Source organism: Taeniopygia guttata, chromosome 5, assembly GCF_048771995.1.
Source record: "Taeniopygia guttata chromosome 5, bTaeGut7.mat, whole genome shotgun sequence".
Taxonomy (NCBI): Eukaryota; Metazoa; Chordata; class Aves; order Passeriformes; family Estrildidae; genus Taeniopygia; species Taeniopygia guttata.
In genome coordinates this window covers 58,224,773-58,237,731 of record NC_133030.1, presented here as the reverse complement: position 1 = coordinate 58,237,731, position 12,959 = coordinate 58,224,773, and the positions used below count along the sequence as shown (strand labels likewise).

At 36.8% G+C, this 12,959-nt stretch overlaps 1 protein-coding gene across 2 annotated transcripts in view; it reads right to left on the bottom strand.

The window, feature by feature from the left end:
* PPP2R5E (protein phosphatase 2 regulatory subunit B'epsilon) overlaps positions 1 to 12,959 on the bottom strand; it is a 71,413-nt gene that overhangs the window by 54,547 nt on the left and 3,907 nt on the right. The gene's annotated exons all lie outside the window — the stretch shown is intronic.

The window sequence follows — 12,959 nt, the reverse complement described above, 5'->3', positions numbered from 1 at the left end:
TTCAGATTTTCTCCTTCCCTTACTCTAAGGAAGCAATCCCACAGAAGCACTTTGTGCAATCCTTAGCAAAGCCAGCACCCCAAAGTGTTAAAGCCACCCTAAACAACCCCAGGACACATTCATTTCTCCCAGGACAGACTGCAAGACTCTTGTGTGGGTGCACACACCTCCTCCTTGAAGCCAAGGTTAAATTTGCTCCTGTTAATGCATCCACTCACTCCCAAGTGGTCAGTGCTAAAAAATGCACTCTGGTTTCTGCCTTAGTCATGCACACAAAAGTAAACATTTTGAAGTTCAATTCAACTTCACACAAGAAATATAAAACAGAAAATAAATCAATTCCTTTTACTTAACACTGTAGGAGATGCTTAAGATCAGCCAAGTGGGAAATTTCATCTTTAATTTTATCTTGTTTCTAGAGATGAAATACTACAAAACCTCTTTTTTACTTATTATTTGTTTGTTCCATAAGCATGAAAATATGAGTAGTGTTTTATTTTTTTACTAGCAATTTATTTTATCTATTTGCCAAAATCTATCAATCTGACCTCAGAAGTAAATTTAATCTTCCCAAACTTTATAACCTTAGATACCATCTATCACACTATATTCTCCTCAATTCCAAAGATTTAGTTCTGTAGGAGATAAAGTGGATTAAAGACATATTGAGGATTATAGATTATGCAGTTAGAACAAACACAGGCAAGTATTTCAAATAGCTGACCATACAAAAAGGAATCACATTCTGTTCTCAAGATGATATACAAAAATAGAAAGCACATTCCACTAGGAAAATATTTACTTAATAATTTATCATTTAAGAACTACTACTGTACAAATGAAAGTACAAAAGACAGCACACTGAAATCCATGTGAAGATACATATGTACAACATATGTACATATTACAACACATCTTCAGTTTCAATTGTGATTGGATGTACAAAGTTTACTCTATTCCAGCATGAATCGCACTTCAGTTTTCCCTGAAAGTCCTACATTTAAAACAGATTCCATTTTTTTTGGATAGACGAGGATGACACACACAATGCTGCCAAAAAGTCTAGAAATAAAAGGATAAAAATCTTCAAGTATCCAACTGGAAAGAAATGCCAGTGAGATATAAGAATCAATTTAGTCCAGACATTAATAACTTCCTTAATGATCTAATGATTAAAATAGCATATAGATAACATCTTCTGAGGATATTAAATAGAGAACTTTGAGTAGCAGTAAAATCAGAAATAATACAAAGGAACCTAAGCCTGTTCTTTACACAGCCAGAAATTAATGTGAAATTCAGTTTGGAAAAACATCAGCTAATACATATGGGAAAAACAATCCCAAATATAGATATTCAATATGGAAAAGAAACCTGGGAAACAACAATGCAGAAAAACTGCATTAACCACAAATGCAGCATGAGCAAAAAGAAAGAGGGAGTGTGTGTCTAGCTACTGAATTTAGGAACGGGGGGAAGGCTGAATTACTTCCCTTTCATCCACTTGACAGCTCTTCCAAAATGAAGCACACGAGTGGGTGCTCTACTCCACTCCTTGTTGCACTGCTGGACATGAGATAGGTCCTGTTCCTTCAGACATTTAAAATTACATGGGCAAAAAATACTATAAAGTACTGAGTGCTTCAGCTTAAAAGACCAACTGTAATGAAAAACAGTCTGTGAATTTTTATTGTATATGATGTGGTGTGTTAGAGCTTTTTTGTTGTATTTGATATATCAGAACTCTTTAATCCAGAAGTATAATACTTCTCCAAAAGCAAATAAACATGAAAATATGCTCATTTCCAAACCATTTGTTTTTTATTGACCATGACATTTTGGCACATCTCACCACAACTGAAATCACTTTGAAGATTTTGGCTCTCAAATGAATTTTTGCCATAGTGCAATGCCTGTTCATGTTGGGAACAACTGTACAAAACAAGGGAAGCCAAACCAATGCTGCACTCATGTCAAATGAGGTCACCTTAGAATCTATATGAAGGGCATGGGAATCCTATTCTCTATAAAGTCCTTGATTAATAAAGTTTCTGAAGAGGAATGATTGTTCCTTACCAAGCAGGAAATAAGTGAAACTTGCTTAGAGATACTCAAAGGCTGCTTCTAGCCATTTACTTTTTCTTTTTCTAGATATTATGGCATTCTTTCATTGGGAGAATATCCCAAAAACTTAAGAAAAATACTTTTACATTGCTAATGGAAATTAGAATGGCCCCAGTTCCCAATCAGCTCAGAAGCATATAGAGAAATTCTAAGTATTTTGGGGGTATTGTAGAATGTTTTTTTCCACTGTGATTGTGGGGATGTTCACCTCAAGAGTGTTAACTGGAAGATTTTGTCCCATTTGAGATTATGGGATACCTGAACCAAAACTTAAACTTGGCCCATGAATCAAGAGCTCCAAATGCTGTTTATTGAACTTGACAGTGCACATTATGGATGTGGTAGTTTAGGGACAAACAGGACAGTAAAAGAACAGGAAGAAGAACAGACTTGTCCTGAGAAATTCAACACATTTCTCTTGCCACTGGAATTTCCTACAGTTAAAGGGAGACAAAATATTAAAAAAAGAGATTCTGACAAGATCGTTGACTCTGTGGCTGTCTTTTAAGAAAAAGATAGAATCTTCTTATTTATTATTTGGGACACTTGTTTGCTCTTCCTGAAATTAAAGAAGAGTGAGAAATTTCACTCTGTGACCTGGAATTTCACAGTTAATAGGAGGATGGAGTAAACATAACCTCAAGTACTTTGCTCCTCTCTCCTTCCTTGCCACGATTCCCGCTGACTCATGGCAATGAAGTGTTTAGAATTTTTCCAGGAGCCTTTTCACTGCCTGACTTATGCCTAACCCACAGTCTAGAGCTCATTTGCTCATTTCTCTAATATTAGGAGACTCACAGCAGCTCTTTTTACTTGTGACTACAGAGATTAAATCTGGCAGCTCAGATCATATTCCAAAGCAATTTACAGCAACGGGCACTTCTTCTGAGATTATGGCATCCAAAATACAGGGTAACAACCACCCTGAAATGCTGACTTCTTGAAGGTCATCTGAAAAGCCCTGCATCCCAACCCTCTCCCACATATACAATGGATCTGCTCCCACATCTTTGTCATCCAGCCACACCACACCACTTTTCCAAGAGCCAAGCCCAGGTGCCAGAACTCTGGTCATGGTCTCCATCGCTTAAGGCACTCAGTTTTGGAGCTGCCCTTGTCAGAGGGACTAAGAACCACTTATTTCCACCAGCCCTCTTAGCCCTAAAAAGAAAAACTGAAGCAGCATCTAGCCCTGAGTGAAATACTTGTTCAAGTCTGGCTATAGTCAAAAACAGATAGAAATTTTTACTAAGATTCTCTATTAAAGACAAATCACAAGAGTGGCTATTTTCCAGTGAAGGAGGAGGTATTGTATCCTAGTAAACAGGAGAGGGAGGGGGAAAAGCAATAAATACTCACAAGAGTGGCATGGGGGAGAAAGGAAAAGGAAAATTATTGCATGAATAAGAGATATGAAAGATACTGTCTTGCAGCAAGGTCTGATTACTGCAACAGAGGCAGGATGGAGCCAGCATGTTCTTCCCAGGGTGGATCTCCATCCTGACAGGCCTAGTCTTGCTCCAGAAGTGCACACAAACAACCACTGTAACACAGGCATGGAGCCGAAGGTGAGCAGACTTTTTTTCTGTTTAAGTACAGCTAATTTTATTCTCTTGAGTTTGTCAGTAGCATCTGCAATACCCTCCACCTGGAGCGCTCATTTTAACACACGTGAGTTTTATCACCCTCTTGTGGAAAAATAGGTTATCGTATCCATCAGAGGGTGCAGGAAGAAAAAGAAGTGGGAGTAAGGGAGGCAGTGATAAGGAACAAGTGAAGGAGAAAACAGAAGTATGGGCTGGGTGGAATAAAGGGAAAGTGAAGGAGAACCAAGATGACAGAGTACCACCTCAACTTCTTCAAAAAGCTATCCCAAAAATGTTATTTGAAAACATCAGGAGAGCAAGCTGCCAAATTTACTCTCCCTTGGTAACACTGACAATATTCAAGCAATCAGTTTTGTTCTTGACAGCAATTCAAGTACTGTCTCAGCTGTAATCACTATCTTTTGCATTTCTGTTTACACATAAGTGGGAAAACATATTCTCTATAAACAGTTTTGAACAGTTAACCTTATATGAAATCAGAAAACACTAACTAGACTTTCTAATTTATGCAGAGACTGCAAACAACATCTATGTCCTGCTGTTGGAATGTGAAAGCGGAGAGCACATGAGCGTAACTTGCCAAGAAAACTAATGAAAGTTTATGCCTTGACAGTACATCCTACTGGGTAACATAAAGGAAAAATAAGAATATTTAATTCCTCAAAAATCTGAAATCATCCTTCCCTCAGTTTCTGACTATCCACAGTATCAATTTGTAATACAAAAAATTTAATTTGCAGTAATTTCCTTTGTAGCATAATCCATATGACAAAAGCAACAAACAAGTTTGCTACCACCTATGCTGTAAAACTTGAAAATCCAAGTTCAGTACAAGCACATGCAGGAAAAAAAAAAAAGCCAAGGAAGTCATAATAACATTAAACTCATGATACTGCAAAGAAGCATAGAAATCCCAAACAACAAAAGTACAACTCAGACTAGGTAACTATATCACAAGCATTATGAAAAAATATCTCACACACAATGCATCCCTAAAACTTCCTGAAAACCTTCCAGGAATCCCACAGAAAACTACAGACTACATCCAACTACAGTTACTATAAACTACAGTTACTTCTTAATGACACTAAACTTTTTTTCTGATTCTCCTCAAAGAGTTAGAAACTCACTAACAATTCTAATGACAGATCTCCTTAACCTCATAATAAAAGAATACCCAAAGAAATGCTTCTCCCAATATACAAACTGTATTTTTGCCCAGCCAGCCTTCACGATGAAAAATATAAAACAAATAACCATGCAACTTATATTTATTTCATTGTTTTAATCAAAATCTGACAGCAAAGAACTTCTCCAGACAACATACAATTTCAAATTAACCTTATTCTTCATCATAGTATCTGGTTTTTCAGAATAAAAATTGTTGAGCTGAGTAGTTTATCGTATCTCCTCCTGGGGGTCAAGTTCTAAAACTGATACTTTTAACCAGCCAGGGCACAAAGGTGTCAGCAATTCCTCATCACCCCTGATGGTTTACTTCATCTTCTGCAAAATACCATCAAGTAAGGACTGCTCAATCTGCGACTCATGCTTTGCTGGAGATGCATCCTTCCCAATTTATAAAAATCTTCACAAATACCCTAATTATGGGCAAACTTCTATAATCAGAACAGCAGACTGCTTGTCTCCACATCTCTTGTAACTCAGTGAGCCCTGAAGTCCAACACTGAGGTATCAGAACAAGCTTTCAGCTCAGTGAACACGAGAAACTGATGTTCCAGAAGAGCTGGCACCACGTCCAACCCTGTAAAACAGACTTTACAGCAATCTGATATTCTAATTTTTCTTTTGGGAAGCTACCCAGAAATGATCCGTTTCACTTTTTTGCTTTCTGCCCATTTAAGCAGGTACAGCAATTCTGCTATATTATTTTCCATCTCTGCCCCAGACTCTTGCAGATGCTACATGAAGGACCTTGCACTTTACAAACAAGGAGAATACTACTGTCTAAGAATCTGTCATACATACTGGAAAGGAAGAAGAGTGGTAAAAAAAGAGAATAAATACAAAATAATGATCCTTTTTTATAAAATGTACTAAAAATGTAAGGTTAGTATCAGACATACTGTGACTTAAAAAATAAACTTCCTAAAGGAAATTTGAAAGTAAAATAATACTGACATGTATAATTTTGAAAATGTATACAGTCTTAGATTTGTTTAATATAACAATTACGAAAAAGTAGTGGTGAAAAACCTTCCATTGCTGTGGATCATTATCACTCCTAACCAAACTGATTCCTCTTTGGTCTGACTACATGGTTTCATTGAAAACAGACAAAATTTTTAACCACATGCAACAACTAATGGCAGAAAAGTATTTTACACTGATTCTTTGGACAGCTGCCTTATCTTTTGAAATGCTTCATAAAGATCCTCAGACTGTAGCTGCTCTATTTTTTACCTTAAGTAGAAAATCACAGACACAGAAACTATCAACCCTGCATAAATATCCACCAGCATTTCAGATCAGCTGAATTAACTGTTTGAGAGGACACGGGATCAAGCACATCACTAAAATCAGGAGGAGGTGGAATGTTTCTAACAATCTGTTTTACACTGTGGCCCCCAGACACTTCTCTCAGCAGATGAGAGGCCACACTTGGATCAAGAACTTCTCAAAGAAGTCTTGCCACCAGGAAAAAACCCTCCTGTCACTGCACCAGTAACCAGAATTACATTATCAGGGAGGTTTCAAAGGAAGATTCTAGTATTTTTCTAATAGATTTGCCTTAACCTCTTATGAAGCAAAGTGAGCCCATTTGCTGACACTTGTGAGTTACACAGTTATCACAAGTACAGTAATCCATAAATACCCACCCTACCAAAACTCCCTGAACTCCCTAAAGTCCCCTCCTCTGTTACTAAGGATTTTTGTCTGATTGAGTCAAAGAAACAGTAGTAACTTGAATGAAAAAACTGTAGGTGAAAGGAAGTTACCCTGAACCTAAAAATAGTTGTGTGTCCTCCTCCCACTCCCCAGTAAGCATTAATGAAGGTGCTCTTTTCTCTGGGAGGCAGTAGCTTACAATGGATGAATGTGAAAGGACTGCTGCCGTACTATAAAGCTCTACCAATGAACAGAAGCACTATCCCATCTGAGAAACAGAAGAGAAAATTAAATAAACTCAAAATCTAAACTTTGTATAAGACATTAAATATGTCTATAGCTTATTTATATACACATATATATTATACACATGTAATATACACAAACATAGATTTTATAAATACACACACAATTCCAGAGATATGGAAAATGTGTTCTTTCACAACAGCAAAGCTCCATAACATAATCAACTATAAAGGCAGCACTATACTTCAACAATCATGTGCACTAGATAGAAATAATAGCTTGGCTGAACCAGAACTTGTATTTGTTGAAGGTACTTCAGGAAAGGAATATAAAGGAAGTACATATTACAGAAACAGAAGGTTTTATTACAGACCCACAGAGTTACATTGGGGCACAGAAATGAAAATGGCAATATTATTACAGAGATAAGTATTACTGGGAAACATTATAAAGACATACTGTACAAGTAGAGACTGAAACCAAATGTTTTTCATGATGATGGCCAGGTTGAATGGAGCTTTGAGCAACCTGGTCTGTGGAAGATGTCCCTGGCCATGGCAGGGGGTTGGAACAAGATAATCTTAAAGTCCCTTCCAACCCAAACCGTTCTGTGACCCTGTGATTCTATGATAAAGTCTAAATATCCTGCAGAAAATTATCAAGACTTTAGACTCAATCTTGTGAAGAGTACAGAAATGCATTTTACATAATTACAACTTACTTCACTTTAAAAATTAATAAAAAGAAAAAAGAAAAGGAAAAAGTGGAAATCATCATCACTAAACACTTCCAGAGGCCAGACTGAGAAATTCCAGAAGTAAAACAATTACAGTGGAGGCTTCAAAAGCAAAGCAAAGCAAAACAAAACAAAACTAAACCATCTTCCCCCCAAAAAACAAAAAATAACCCACCACCACTGTGGCCATAGGAAAATTGCCAGTCCTAGAGAGACTCAGAAATGGATACAGAGAACTGACTGGAAACAGTGGCAGATTGGGTGTAAGCTGACAGAATTCCTCACTATCGGTATTTTCGCTCATAAGAGGGTATTTCTTGTACTTAACCTGCCCATTCTCTACAAATGTTGTCCTACAAAAATAAATTCCAAATGTGGGAGACAGTAACAAGCAACCAAAAAAATAAAAAAGACAGAATGCAATTAGTGTATTGAAACAGCCAGAAACCTTTAAGATTATTGGAAAAAATTTACTACAATCAACAGATGTAAACAGATTATAAAGAAGGTTAAGTGCATACTCAAAAACCAACTGACAAGAGCACAAAGAAAGTGAAGAAATTTATTACTTATGACTAGAACATCATACATATTCATAGAGAAAATACTAAATGGGCTATGTCCTTCTTCCTTTTGAGACTGTGGCCCTGTTCCCAAATCTTACACAGAGATGGCCTATTATGCCCAGATTTATATCAACCAGAATGGGCATAAAATTCCTAGAAGCAGTTCCAGGATTCATCCCTGATTATGTACATGCAGCTCAAATCGAGTTCCAGTGTTTCTTCCATGCAATAAATTAGGAGTACAAAGATATATTTCTAACTCTGTAAATAAAGCAGAATTTTATTTTGGGAAATCATAGCCACTATGACCCTAAATTCCTGTTTATATATGAGAAGAGAGCATTTAGCTCAGTGATTTTATTAACAGTTTACTGATATTTGTATATCGGATACTTGTAAAACATTCCAAATTTCTCAAATGAAGAGCAGCAAAGACAAGATAAGCAGGCAGCTCCCATGGAAGCCAACAGAAAACAAACTCTGTCTTTCTTCTTCTACAACTCAAATCATAACTATTTCCCATATGATGAGTTTTAGATGGCATCCATAGGTCTACAAAGGCCTGGATACTTTTTTATGATAAAGGAATATTTTAAAAATTCAAAAGTAACTGCATTTGAACAAGAAGGTGCACATCTTGCAGTTCTCAGTCAAGAGTCTGTGAACTGTTAGGATTTTTTACTCTTTAGGAACCTCAGCATTTGATCAATAGATAAGATTCGTAAGAAAACCTTATAATAAAATCTCAGCTATAGGGAAATAATTTAATGATCAAAAGCCAATAGCAAGTGGGAAGAGATTTTTCCCTTTTTGACTATGCAATGCTCTTTTGTTATCACTACACCAATTCTTTAATGCCATGGAAACTATCTGATAAATGTATTAGAAGCTCAATAAATTTCATAATATTGAGGTAGCAAAGCAATTGGTATTGTTGACAGAGAACTTCTGCTCTGAGTGCTTATTTTAAAGAGGAAAAACCATCTAAAAATAAAAATAATACTTTGAAATGTTTTCAACAAAAATACACAATAGTTGCAGAGAACATAAAAGTAACCTTCACTAATTATATTAAAGCATTGGAAAATATGGAAGGATGACAGGAAAAAAACACACCCAGAATTACAAAAATGCGATACAGATGATTTTACAATTAATGATCTCGCTTTTGGATGGTTTGCTTTGCCTAATTTCTGTGTTTGTAATGAGGACAAGGGGGAGTGGGAATGATGATGTGAGCTACATGGAAGTTTGCTGTGCAATTTCTCAGGATGCTAAATGTGCATTTGTAAGACACATGATGTTTTTAATCATCTCTGTGTATGTTTGCATCCTCTGAACACTCCCCTACCTCTACAGACACCAGGCAGAAACACAAATGAACTCCCCCTCCCCCTTTTACAGGTAATACTGAAATTGCTTTGTTTTCACATGCCCAGCACTTACAATATACTCTTTTTCCAGCCAAATGCTTTCTAGCATTGCACTCCTGCTGTTCCACCTCTAGAGACTCCTAAGTAAAAAGAGCAGCTATACAAAATGAAAGCAAAATAGTCCTCCAATAAATAATACACCTATCCAAGGCATCTACAATCCTATTTTTTTTTCTCTACAGAACAAGCTCGATTTGAGGCACACCACAAACCTTGTTAGCAAACTTGGGAAGGAATCTCAGGCACATAGATGGAATTATTCCATCCCAAAAAAGGGCCCTTCACCAGGACTGCTCTGTCACAAGCCAGTTACACCTAAGGCACCTGTCAGCCTGGGTAATACCAGCAGCCTCTTCAAAGTATAGCCAAAATGCATCACACACTGCAAGATACACCAGGGAAAAGCATGCAGCCTTCAAAAAATGCATGTGAGAAACATACAGAAGAGCAAAAACAGGCAAAATGCAACTGTGTCAACTCCTATGTGCACTTCCTATCCCATTCCTCTACACACGAAAAAGGAGAAAGCACAAGGTTTTACTTCAAATCAGATTTAGTCACAATGCAATAAATAAAAAAATAATGAAATCATCAAAAAATTTAAGTCTTTACTCTAGGCAAACAGTAGTTTTTTGACTTGGGGCTTTTGAAGGTCTGAACTCAGCCCAGCAGAGCCTCAGAAGGAACGTCTTGTTTTACAAATACATTAAGTGTTTGTTTACAAACTGATACCATATACATAGGTGTTTTTAAAAATATGAAATTAATAACTTCATTTCTCTATACTTTTTTTTTTCCTGAAATGAGCAACACTGAAAATTCCAGCTGTTCTTATTCCATTTCCTAAATAGCAGCTTATCCTTCAGACTTGTACACAGCATCAAAACATAGCATCTCTCTTATTTTTCTTTCCCAAAATATTTTTATTACCAAATGAACAACAACAAGGCTGGCTTATCTATCTGTTTTTGCAATACAGGCGTGTATGCTCACAGAAGGCAACAGACTGCATTAAAACACTACCAAAACAAGCCATTTCACTGTATGTGACTCTGCCCCTAGGGAAAGGAAGGAGAGCAGATAAGATGTGACAGATGTGTAGTCACATCACTTAATACACTACTGGAAGGTGCTCAGATCATTATGGTGACAGGCAGAGTATAAAAACTTGCAAGGAATGGACCAAGCAGTTACCCAGTTTTCTGCACACATGATTCTTGTAATCACGGATTATACTGAAGGCCATAAAGTGCTCTTTGAGATACAGCAGCCTGCCAATGTCAATATGCAATATATCCACAAAAAAAAATTAAAAAAAAACTAGAAGGGACCATAGCATGTATGTTTGTGTAAGCAACACTCCTCCATCATGCATATGAAATACATCTGATGAATATGAATTTGAGGTCTGTCCTCTAAAAATACTGAAATATTTCTGAAGATATTTAATTAAACTTCAAATTTACTCAAACCAGGAAGCTTATCAATTGCACATCTCCACACTAAGTTCAGTTTTCCGAGACTTTAAAAAGCTACTCAGCTGGTATCTCTTCTCTATTTGGGTTTAAAAGACAAATATTTCCAGGATAAAATTTGAAATCATACAGTTACTGGACAGAAGTAATAGGACTGGTCACTTGTTGGAAAGTGAGTGCAACCGTAAGAGTTAAAAAATAATCAAGACTTCCATTAAATTGGTCAAGAAAAGGATGAAAAACACAGTAGAAAATAATTTCCTTACTTCTTCCAGACTTCACCATCCTGAACGCTACAAATATTAATGTAGGTCACGAATATTTCCAAACAGCAGCATGATTTTTAGCTGCCAGTGTCCCTTTTGCAGGGACCAATAGCTCTGCTGTTTATGGAGATTGTTAGGCCCAAATCCCACAAATTCATCTACACAGGATCCCTGCACCTCTGGGAATCCGCATTAAGGCAAAGAGGGAAAACTAACTCCCAGGATCACACTCTTCATTTGAAGCTGGACCACTGTAACTCAGTATGACACTAATCATAAATGTCTCTCCAACACTCTCTGCTCCCCATCTGTTTGTTTTATCTTATTATAGTTTTATATCTCAATCCTCAGGACTGGCTGCAGTAGTCAAATTAAACACCTGGACACGCCTGTGCTTCTGCAAGGCGAGCTTCTCACTGTTTTAATTCTGCTTGTGCCCATGCCTGGTTTCCTCCCTGAATGGGACTACAGAATAGAGTGAAATAATTATTGCATCCATTTCTTCATTTGTACAAATACAAATCCAAATATTTTCCGCTAATCCCATTGTTTTAAGCCAAAGGACAAACTGCAGTCACCTTCCAAAATGCAGGAACTGGTATGAAATAACCTGGATATCAAAAATTACCTGAAAAAGTGTAAAAATTAGCTTTAAAATTATTTGAAAGAAGTAGTTTCTTCTTTACCATATTGTCACAAAACAACAAAAGGGTTCAATAACAAAGAGAAAAAAAAAATTTTAGAATCACAGAATAACCTGAATTGAAAGGAACCCACAGGATTCATTGAAGTCCAACTCCTGTCCTGGCATAGGATCACCCAAAGAATCACACATAATATTCACTGCAGACTACAAACCAGTGGCACCACGCAACCCTGAACTGAGAATACTGAATAAAATCACCACCAGGCACAGTGCAGGGGGGCTGGGTGCACATTTTGTTTGATTCAGGATATTCCATTTGGGCATTCTTACAGGGAGCCACAGAAAGAAGCCCACAATATTGCAATGACAGGTCCACTGGAACTAATCCTAGAATCCTACCTTTAATTACATTTAAAAACACACATTAAAATGACAGATTTTTGGGGGATTTGGGGTTTTTTGGGGTTTTTTTCCAGCTACTGTATCCTTATGAAGTGGAGCTGAGAACTAACAAAAGTGCAGTTCCACATTTGTTACATATTTCAATACTCTGATTAATACATTTGTCAAACAAGGTAGATGAGAGAATGTGGGGAATATACTTTCCCAAAAAGAAAGAAAAGTGGCAGACACAGTAACTAAACCTATTAAACTTCCTATTTTCCAGAATTATCAGCACCAGCCATGCCTTTTTTCACTACTTAGAGCAGAAATGAAGAACAGCACTGAAAAAAAATACACAAAAGTAAATAAACCATTTGAGAAGTCAGTGTTGAAAATTTCTGAAAGGTGATTTCCTTTTCTTCACCAGACAGACATTCATAGAGGTGCTTCTGACCCCTGGATGTGTAGTGAAATTCAGTGACAACTGAAATTCAGGAGAAGCTGTCAAGGTACCACAGAGATATTGGCATCATTTTAAGTGTAGTATGCTGGATCGTATTTTTCCTTCTCAAATTAGAGGTTAAATCTGGCAGCAGAAACTCAACCAGCATTGGGATATGCAAGAA